Consider the following 10,585-nt stretch of genomic DNA (forward strand, 5'->3'; position numbering starts at 1 on the left):
ATTAAGATAGAAGTTGAATATGCATCAATTATGTTGAGACCCTGTATATCTACAGAATTTGACAACATAACGATTTAAGCGCAAGTTATTCATTATGATTACACAGGGCAAGTAAAACGGTTAGAGTTACCCACTAATCATGCATACAATACATGAACCTATGCTAGCATGGCAAGTTCTAAATCTCAAGATTCACTGTCTCTTCACAAGAGATTAACAGGCTATCTTATATGTTCGCGACGTACATAAGATGAATAAGCACAACCTATACTAGATATCATACAACCATTACATACCAAGGTATTAAACAATTAACTAAAGAAATCCATAGTAAATCCGCTACGACCCCATGATCACGATTAGCCCATGATAGAACTCATCGTCACCATGGGTTCATATGAAAACATAATAATAACACGATAATATAAACTGATAAAATACTTATTAAAACCAGAGTACGTCACAAGAGTATTAAGGTTCAAAGTAAAGAAACCTAGCATCCACTGTTACAATGAATAAAAGAATCACAAGATAATGTATGCTTCCTCTTCTTCGTTGCGGTGTGGTAAAACGGTCTTCTTAATCTTCTCTCCACGCTCCTTGCTTGATTGATACTTGATCCTTGTTGCTTGTTATTATGAAATGTCTCTCAAGTAGGTTTATATAAGAGTCCATAAGAAACAGCGCCGTCAGAAGCCCAGTAGAATACGAATTAAAAATCCAGAATTAATTTTCTCGACCCCAGGCGGCCGCCCCAGGTCCCAAGCGGTTGCCTGCACCTCCAGGCGGTCGCCCCACATCCCAGGCGGGCGCCTGGACAGCTTCTGGAAAAATCAACTTTTTGCTCCTGATTTTGCTGATTTCTTCGCACAAGTCCCCTCAACCGATTCCAAGTACTTCCCTAGGCTTATTTTGATGAAATCTCCCTAAATACGCAAGTTATACCCTGAAATGCAAAGACACTAGAAAAACGCATCAAATATACAAAATAATTGATTTCAAGACATCAATTCAAGCCATTATAAGACGTTCTAAGTGGTATAAAATGCCACTTATCACACCCCCAAACTTAAACCGATGCTTGTCCTCAAGCGTCACAGAGTCAAAAACAAAATAAAAATATGCATGAATGCAAACTACATGAAATGCAGTGATGCCCATCGCAATGACTAAACCAACCAACACATAACATCTCAACAAATGCAATTAGGCGATTAAAGATCAATCAAATCACGCAAGCTAACATACAACTAGAAACATGGTGTGTGCGAATGCTTAACAGATATGCTTCGAAACTAGATCAGTTATCATAACTCAATTATCCTCAAGGCAATCACAAGATTATACGAAAAATATATTCTAGACATAAAATGACTTATAACACTTCAAAATCACTGGAGCTTATTACGGAATCATGCTTTTTTTAACACAATAAACAAATGCTTATTTGATCATGCAATGTGTGAGGTCCACAAAAGACTGATGCAATGGCATCCCTTTAGCGAGCGTTAGGTTAGCGGATCCCAGACTATAAAAGCCTTAGGTCACTAGGCACAAAGTCCCCTAAGAACTTAATAACTCGAATACCAAAGAGCTCACCCGTGATCAATTATGCATTAAACCATATTTTTTCTTTTTTTTATTCTATTTTCTTCTTTTTTCATTTTTTTTTTCAATTTCTGAGCAAGTGCGTTTCGCTCCATCTTGCTCAATCCTAGATTACTCGCATACAATACGAGCTGGCTACTAGCCATTTGACACCTAGCCACGACTAACAATGAATTCCAATTTTTACTCCAATTTTATCTTTTCATGCCTTTTATCATTAAGAGCCTATCATACATTCTAAGCATAATCAATAAATTAACCTCACAAACCATCAAACCTTGACAACAATCTAGTCCTTAAGCATACTCTAAGACTTAGTGAAATATAAGTATTTCTAGCATGCATGTCAACCTAACAAGATTCAACATCCCTCTACCGCTATCACTACACTCGCATCAATATCACATATCAATTGGTAAAACAACACAAAATGGATCATAGTATATGAATGAGCTAAATGACATGATAAATAAAGTTATAAAATAAAAAAACTATATGGCAAAAATATGCAACTATATGAACTAAACTATCATGAATATACAACTACATGACACACACACAAATATGTTCCTTAACTACCACCCCCAAACTTAAAATCTTCATTGTCCTCAGTGAAGGTAATAGAAAGGAACACAGGGTATACCTACTCAGAGAAATCATCATCATCATCACCCTTAGAGGGTGGAGTGTCAGGAGGCGGATAAGCAGAGTCCTCACCAAAAACGGGCCACTTGATGTCAGCTTTAAGGCCTCTGAAAGCAGTCCCAAGTGCTAGGGTGAGCTCCTGAGGAAACCTACTCTGCGACTCGTACATCGCATCCATCCTCCTGGATAGCCTCCTGTACTGGGCATCAGCCATCCCTGAACCATCACCTCCCTGGGCTCTAGAAGAACCTGCCTCGCCATGAGCCTGACTGGACCTAGCCATCGTAGCACCAGCTGCTGGACGTCCTCCTGGAAGACGATATCTCAAACCATGCTCCTCGGGCTCTCCACCCGTCCACTCCTGCATCACATTTAGCGTCGATGAATCAATATGAGCGGCAGGCATCTACAGCTACTCATAAGAAGGCCAGTAGACTCCAACTGCCTTGCACAGCTTCGTGACAACAAAGGCATAAAGGATGTTATTATGCGTCCTCCCCCTCAAAAACTTCAAAATCCCTTGGTAGATGAACTCACCAAGGTCCACATAATACTCCTCATTCAGAATTCCCCATAACAACCTAGCTCTCTCAACTGTAACCTCATGTGCATGCGAAGAAGGCAAAATATTAGCACAAAAAAAGGCATTCCATGCATGGGCATACCTGTTCATCACAACAGCCGGAAAAGAATGATACTCGTTAGATACCATCTTAAACTTCCACACCGTGCCCGGCTGACAGAGAGTAGCAATAATCAAATCCGAGTCAAAATCCTCGGGGGTCTTCTCATTTTAATTCTCCTCCTGGGGCTTCCTTTGTTGCTGCCCAATAACAAGACGAATCGCCTCGGGCTGATAATCAACCGTAAGCCCCCTAACAACAGAATACCCATTCTTTTCGACCTTGGCGTTCGCATAGAACACGCGAACAACACTCATCGGGACCGCCTCAGGTGACTCGCAAAAAGTAATTCAACCCTTCTTTACAATCATCGGTAATAACTCACCATCCCTCCCCGATGGCAAAAATCCCCTCTCCTTGAGAATTGGCTTAGTCAGAAGCCTAGCATACTCCTCCTCAGCAGCCCTATCCACCAATCGGGGCCTCGCAGCAGTACCCCTAGAAGAATTAGCAGTAGGAATGGTGCTGCTGCTATTAACAGTTCGAGATATCTTTGGGGCTATTGAAACTAAGAATAAGTGTTTGAGAGTTGTGTTTTGTGTGTAGGAGAGAGTTTGCAAGTTGAAAGTATTTGGGAGTGTATATGGAGAGGTTGTGTGTATATATAGGGTAGGATTTAGGTTTATAAATTAATTAGGAGTGGGGTTTGTGGCTTGTTTATAGGAGAAAATTTGTGGGTTAATGGGGTTATGGCTGTGGAATTATTTTTGTGTTTTATTTTCTGTTTTTTTTTAGGCTGAATTTTTTTTTTCAAACAGTCAGGCTTCAGGCGATTGCCTGGAACCAGCAGGCGGGCGCCTCAGTTCCCAAGCGGACGCCTGGAACTAGCAGGAGGGTGCCCGGTAGGTTCCTGGAATTTTTTTTTCTGTCTTTTTTTTTCTGTTTTTTTTTGGGGTTTTGGATAGAGTATTAACTTCTAATGGTTCCTATAGTCTCAAATCTTGGGTTGCCTCCCAAGAAGCACTTCTTTTACGTCATTAGCTTGACATAGAGTAGTGCGATCAAGTTGACAATAAAACAACGCTAACCACTTCCCGGTTTGCCGTGTCCCCATAATAGTGCTTCATCTTTGACCATTAACTTGAATGCTTGGCCCAGATCGTTCTAAAAAATTTCCACCGCTCCGTGTGGAAACACAGTTTTGACGATAAATGGTCCAGACCACCTTGATTTCAACTTTCCAGGAAAAAGTCGGAGACGAGAGTTGAATAAAAGAACTTGTTGCCCTGGCATAAATAACATAGGAGAAAACTTCCTGTCATGCCACCTTTTCACTTTTTCCTTGTACATTTTGTTGTTTTCGTACGCTTACAGTCGAAATTCATCAAGTTCATTTAACTGAAACGTTCGCTTCTTCCCAGCTGCATCTAGATCAAGGTTCAACTTCTTCAATGCCCAATAAGCCTTATGCTCAAGCTCCACAGGTAAATGACATCCCTTACCATAGACAAGTTGAAATGGGGACATCCCAAGTGGAGTCTTGTATGCTGTTCTATAAGCCCAAACAGCTTCATCGAGCTTCAAAGACCAATCTTTCCTTGACGGACAAACAATTTTCTCTAGAATGCGCTTGATCTCTCCATTAGACACTTCAGCTTGACCATTAGTTTGCGGATGATAGGCAGTAGCAATACAATGATTAACATTGTAGCATTGCATCATAGAAGTAAACTTACAATTGCAAAAATGCGATCCCTCATCACTTATGATAACTCGTGGCATTCCAAACCTTGTGAATATCTGCTTATGAAGAAAACTCAACACTACCTTTGCATCATTTGTCGGTAGAGCCTTGACGTCTACCCATTTTGAGACAATCGACTGCCAGCAAGATGTACTGATCATTGCAGGATGAGATAAATGGTCCCATGAAATCGGTACCCCAAACATCGAAGACCTCAACTTCAAGCATCACATTTAAAGGCATCTCATCCTTTCTAGTAAGATTCCCAACTCTTTGGCAATGATCACACCTTAAAATGAATTAATGTGCATCCTTAAACAATGTAGGCTAGAAAAAACCTGCTTGAAAAATACGAGCTGCTGTCTTTTTATCACCATAATATCCACCATAAACTGTGGAATGACAGTCTTGTAAAATCCCCTTCATCTCATAGAATGGGATACATCTCCTGATGATCTGGTCAACTCCTTGTCTAAACAAATATGGTTTATCCCACATGTACCACTTCACTTCATGCAGAAACTTCTTCTTTTGAGCTGCAGTCTTGTTAGGAGGCATTATATTGCTGACAAGATAGTTCACAATGTCTGTGAACCATGGCTCTTCCTCCTGAACTGCGAACAACGGCTCATCCGGAAAAGATTCGTTGATCAATGTCTTATCATATGAAGTAGAATCGGGATTTTCCAGTCTAGAGAGATGGTCAGCTACTTGATTTTCAGTACCTTTTCGATCCTTGATCTCTAACTCAAATTCCTGTAGCACGAGCACCCAACGAATAAGTCTAGGCTTCGAATCCTTCTTTGAGACCAGATAGTGAATGGTAGCATGATCAGTGAATACTGTCACCTTTGTCCCGAGTAGATAAGATCGAAATTTTTTGAAACCAAAAACTATAGCTAAGAGCTCCTTCTCAGTAGTGGTGTAGTTCATTTGAGCTCCATTAAGCGTCTTACTAGCATAGTAGACCACATGAAAAATATTATTCTTGCGCTGCCCAAGAACTGCTCCCACTACATAATCACTCGCATCGCAAATCATCTCAAAAGGTTCTGTCCAATCAGGTGCTGTAATAACTGGTGCAGTTATTAAACTCTTCTTGGGAGTCTCAAATGCTGCCAAGCATTCATCATCAAATTTGAAAGGCACAACTTTCTCGAGCAAGTTACATAACGGCTTAGATATCTTAGAGAAGTCCTTGATGAAACGTCGGTAAAAACCCGCATGACCAAGAAAACTACAGATTCCTTTCACAGAAATAGGTGGCGGAAGATTTTCAATGAATCCCACCTTGGCTTTATCCACCTCAAGACCTTTACTAGAGACTTTACGCCTAAGAATGATGCTTTGTTACACCATGAAGTGACATTTTTCCCAATTAAGCACCAAATTAGTTTCCACACACCTTTTGAGCACCGAGCAAAGATTATTCAAACATTCATCAAACGAATGTCCAAAGACGGAGAAATCGTCCATGAACACTTCGACATTATTACCAATCATATCAGAAAATATTGGCATCATGCATCTCTGAAAAGTGGCAGGTGCACCACATAAGCCAAAAGAAACTCTGCGAAAAGCAAATGTGCCAAATGGACAAGTGAAAGTAGTCTTTTCTTGATCTTCCGGTGCAATGCAAATCTGATTGTAAACTGAATAGCCATCCAGAAGACAATAATACTCATGACCAGCCAACCTGTCAAGCATCTGATCAATAAATGGAAGAGGGAAGTGATCCTTCCTCATGGCTTTATTCAACTTTCTGTAGTCCATGCATACCCTCCATCCTGTGATTGTTCGAGTGGGGATGAGCTCGTTCTTCTCATTTTCTACCACAGTAATGCCTCCTTTCTTAGGTACCCATTGCACGGGGCTCACCCAAGAACTGTCAGAAATAGGATATACGATTCCTGCATCCAGCCACTTTAGAATTTCTTTCTTCACCACTTCTTTCATGATAGGATTAAGTCTTCGCCGTTGCTCAAGTTCTGAAGTTACTGCAGAATCAATCAAATCCACCTTGAAGCACTCCTCATCTTCTGTAGGGAATTTCATCACATTGAATACATTTAATGTTAAATCCTGATCTTGCACCTGCATAGTAAGTTCACCTTTTTGCACATCTATTAAGGTACGGCCTGTAGCCAAGAAGGGACTTCCCAAGATTATGGGAATCTTCTTATCTTCCTCGAAATCCAAAATGACAAAGTCTGCAGGAAAGATGAGCTTATCCAGCTTTACTAACACGTCCTCCACGATGCCGCGTGGGTATGTAATAGAACGATCAGCCAATTGTAGAGACATATAGGTGGGCTTTGGATCAGGCAAATTCAGCTTTTTGAAGATAGACAACGATATCAGATTGATGCTTGCTCCCAAATCGCTAGGGCACTTTCCAAATGATAACTTGCCAATGGTGCAAGGAATGGTGAAGCTACCTGGATCTTTAAGCGTTGGAGGTAATTTTTGTTGCAGCACAGTACTCCACTCTTCCGTTAGAGCAATGGTATCAAGATCATCCAGTTTCACCTTCCTTGAAAGAATACCCTTCATGAATTTCTCATAACTAGGCATTTTCTCCAGAGCCTCAGCGAAAGGTATGTTGATGTGAAGTTTCTTGAACACCTTCAGAAACTTACCAAACTGCTTATCCAGCTTTTGTTTTTGCAATCGCTTAGGAAAAGGTGGTGGAGGATAGAGCTGTTTCTCCCCTGTATTACCCTCAGGCAGAGTTTGTTCAATAGTAGTCTTCCCTTGTTTCGCCTCTTTCTCATTTTGCTTCTCTTCTCCATCTTCAACTTCAGCTTCTCCATCTTTTGCTTTTTTAGCTTCAGCAACTTTTCCAGACCTTAAGGTAATAGCTTTGACTTGCTCTTTAGCTTCCTTCCTGCCTAGCACTTCAGTATCGCTGGGAAGTGTGCCAGGTTAATGATTGAGCACGGCATTAGCTATTTGACTTATTTGATTCTCTAAGGTCTTGATAGAAACAGCCTGACTTTTGCACAATAGCTTTAGATCCTTGAAATCAGCACTAGAAGGTGGAGCAACACCTCCTTTTTGAGGATATAATTTCCTTTGAGCATTTTGCTGAGGTTGCTGGAATACAGGTGGATTAAAATGCTTACTTACAGCTTGCTGATATGGTTGCTAAACAGCATTATGAGTATTGCTTCAGCTGAAATTAGGATGATTTTTGTTATTAGGATGATAAGTAGTTAGCACAGGCTGCTGCGGTCGCTGATAATTGTTCACATACTGAACAGATTCATTAACAAGAGAACACTGATCCATAGCATGAGAGTCTGCACAAAGCTCATAAACAATAGCTATCTGATTGACCCCATAGTTGGCTAAAGAATCGACCTTCATAGACAGTGCTTGGAGCTGCGCTGCAATAGCCGTAGTTGCGTCAACTTCCAGAATGCCTGCTACCTTCCCAGGCATCATCCTTTGAGTTGGGTTTTGATGCTCGTTTGCAGCCATAGTTTCAATAATATTATAGGCCTCAGTATAGCTTTTGGCCCACAAGGCGCCTCCAGCTGCTGTATCGAGCATGGGTCGAGATTGGGCCCCCAAAACATTGTAGAACCCAGTGATCACCATCCAGTCCGGCATACCATGATGTGGACACTTTCTCAACATCTCCTTATAGCGCTCCCAAGCTTCACACATAGATTCCGTTGGTTACTGCGCAAACTGAGTAAGAGCACTCCTCATAGCTGCAGTCTTGGCCATTGGATAAAACTTCACCATAAACTTTTACGCAAGATCTTCCCAAGTAGTGATGGACCTAGCCGGTAAAGAATGTAACAAGTCCTTAGCTTTATCCCTCAGAGAGAATGGGAAAAGCCTCAGCTTGATAGCCTCATCAGTAACACCATAATATTTGAAAGTACTGCAGATCTCGACAAAATTCCTGATATGCATGTTGAGATCTTCAGTCGCAGCACCTCCGAAAGAAACAGAATTCTACACCATCTGAATAGTGCACGGCTTAATTTCGAAAGTATTGGCTTGAATAGTCGGATAAATGATGCTTGACTGAATGTCATCAATTTTAGGCCGAGAAAAGTCCATAAGAGCTGGATCTGCTGGAATTATACGATCACCCATGATTACCGGTTCTTTCTTTTCACTCTCTTTATCCGAATCTTCAAAATCTATATTCTCCTGAATATCAAGAACTGACTCTATCTCCTCAGCCGTATCTAGAGTCCTCATACGAGTGCGAGAGCGTGTTTGCATAAACGCTCGCTAGAGTACTTGAAACATAACCCGAAATAATAAGTAACAAGTCTTAATCAATGAGTCCTAATGACCACTGATGGTAAGTACATAAACTAAACAAATTAACACCGAGTCCCCGGCAGCGGCGCCAAAAACTTGTTAGGCACAAACCATGCACTAATAATTCACGCAAGTATACGCGTTCACAAGTAATATAGAATAATTTCTAGTTTGTTCCCACAGAGACTCAGACTAATTATATTTAATTAACACTTACTCACCAATGTATGATTACTTCTCAATGTCAAGACAATAACACTTAAGGTTGATTAACTAATTATTAACTACGATTAATTACGAGAATTGAACACTTAAATAAACACTTGAATTAACAATATTAAATACACATGAGATCATAACTTCATTACTACTTCCTTCAATAGTTATTGTTATTACCCTTAGCATGTAACGGTGATGATATTAATCGAACAACACAAAACTGATAAAAGCCAACTTTCCTTGCATAAATACCATTCTACCAAGCATCCACAATTAAGATAGAAGTTGAATAGGCATCAATTATGTTGAGACCCTTTATATCTACATAATTTGACAACATAAAGATTTAAGCGCACGTTATTCATTATGATTACACATGGCAAGTAAAACGGTTAGAGTTACCCACTAATCATGCATAAAATACATGAACCTATGCTAGCATGGCAAGTTCTAAATCTCAAGATTCATTCTCGCTTCACAAGAGATTAACAGGCTATTTTATATGTTCGTGACGTATATAAGACGAATAAGCACAACCTATACTAGATATCATACAACCATCACATACCAAGGTATTAAACAATTAACTAAAGAAATCCATAGTAAATCCGCTACGACCTCATGATCACGATTAGCCCATGATAGAACTCATCGTCACCATGGGTTTATATGAAAACATAATAATAACACGACAATATAAACTGATAAAATACTTATTAAAACCAGAGTACGTCACAAGAGTATTAAGGTTCAAAGTAAAGACAAAAAGCATCCACTGTTACAACGAATAAAAGAATCACAAGATAACGTATGCTTCCTCTTCTTCATTGCGGTGTGCTAAAACGGTCTTCTTAATCTTCTTTCCTTGCTCCTTGCTTGATTGATACTTGATCCTTGTTGCTTGTTATTGTTAAACGTCTCTCAAGTAGGTTTATATAAGAGTCCACAAGAAACAGCGTCGTTAGAAGCCCAGTAGAATACAAATTAAAAATCCAGAATTAATTTTCTCGACCCCAGGCGGCCGCCCCAGGTCCCAAGTGGCCGCCTGCACCTCCAGGCGGTCGCCCCACATCCCAGGCGGACTCCTGGACAGCTTCTGGAAAAATCAACTTTTTGCTCCTGATTTTGCTGATTTCTTCGCACAACTCCCCTCAACTGATTCCAAGTACTTGCTTATGCTTATTTTGATGAAATCTCCCTAATTACGCAAGTTATACCCTGAAATGCAAAGACACTAGAAAAATGCATCAAATACACAAAATACTTGATTTCAAGATATCAATTCAAGCCAATATAAGACGTTCTAAGTGGTATAAAATGCCACTTATCAGTATCTTTGAACTCTCTTTGTATATATTGAAAGTTGTTATGGATCAAAAACTAAGGTATAATAATTTCTGTATTTATTACAAGGGAACGTGAGCTTCGAGGCTCGATTTGACTGCTCTTGTGTTTCGTG

Source organism: Apium graveolens, chromosome 3 (assembly GCF_009905375.1).
Source record: "Apium graveolens cultivar Ventura chromosome 3, ASM990537v1, whole genome shotgun sequence".
NCBI classification, from domain to species: Eukaryota; Viridiplantae; Streptophyta; class Magnoliopsida; order Apiales; family Apiaceae; genus Apium; species Apium graveolens.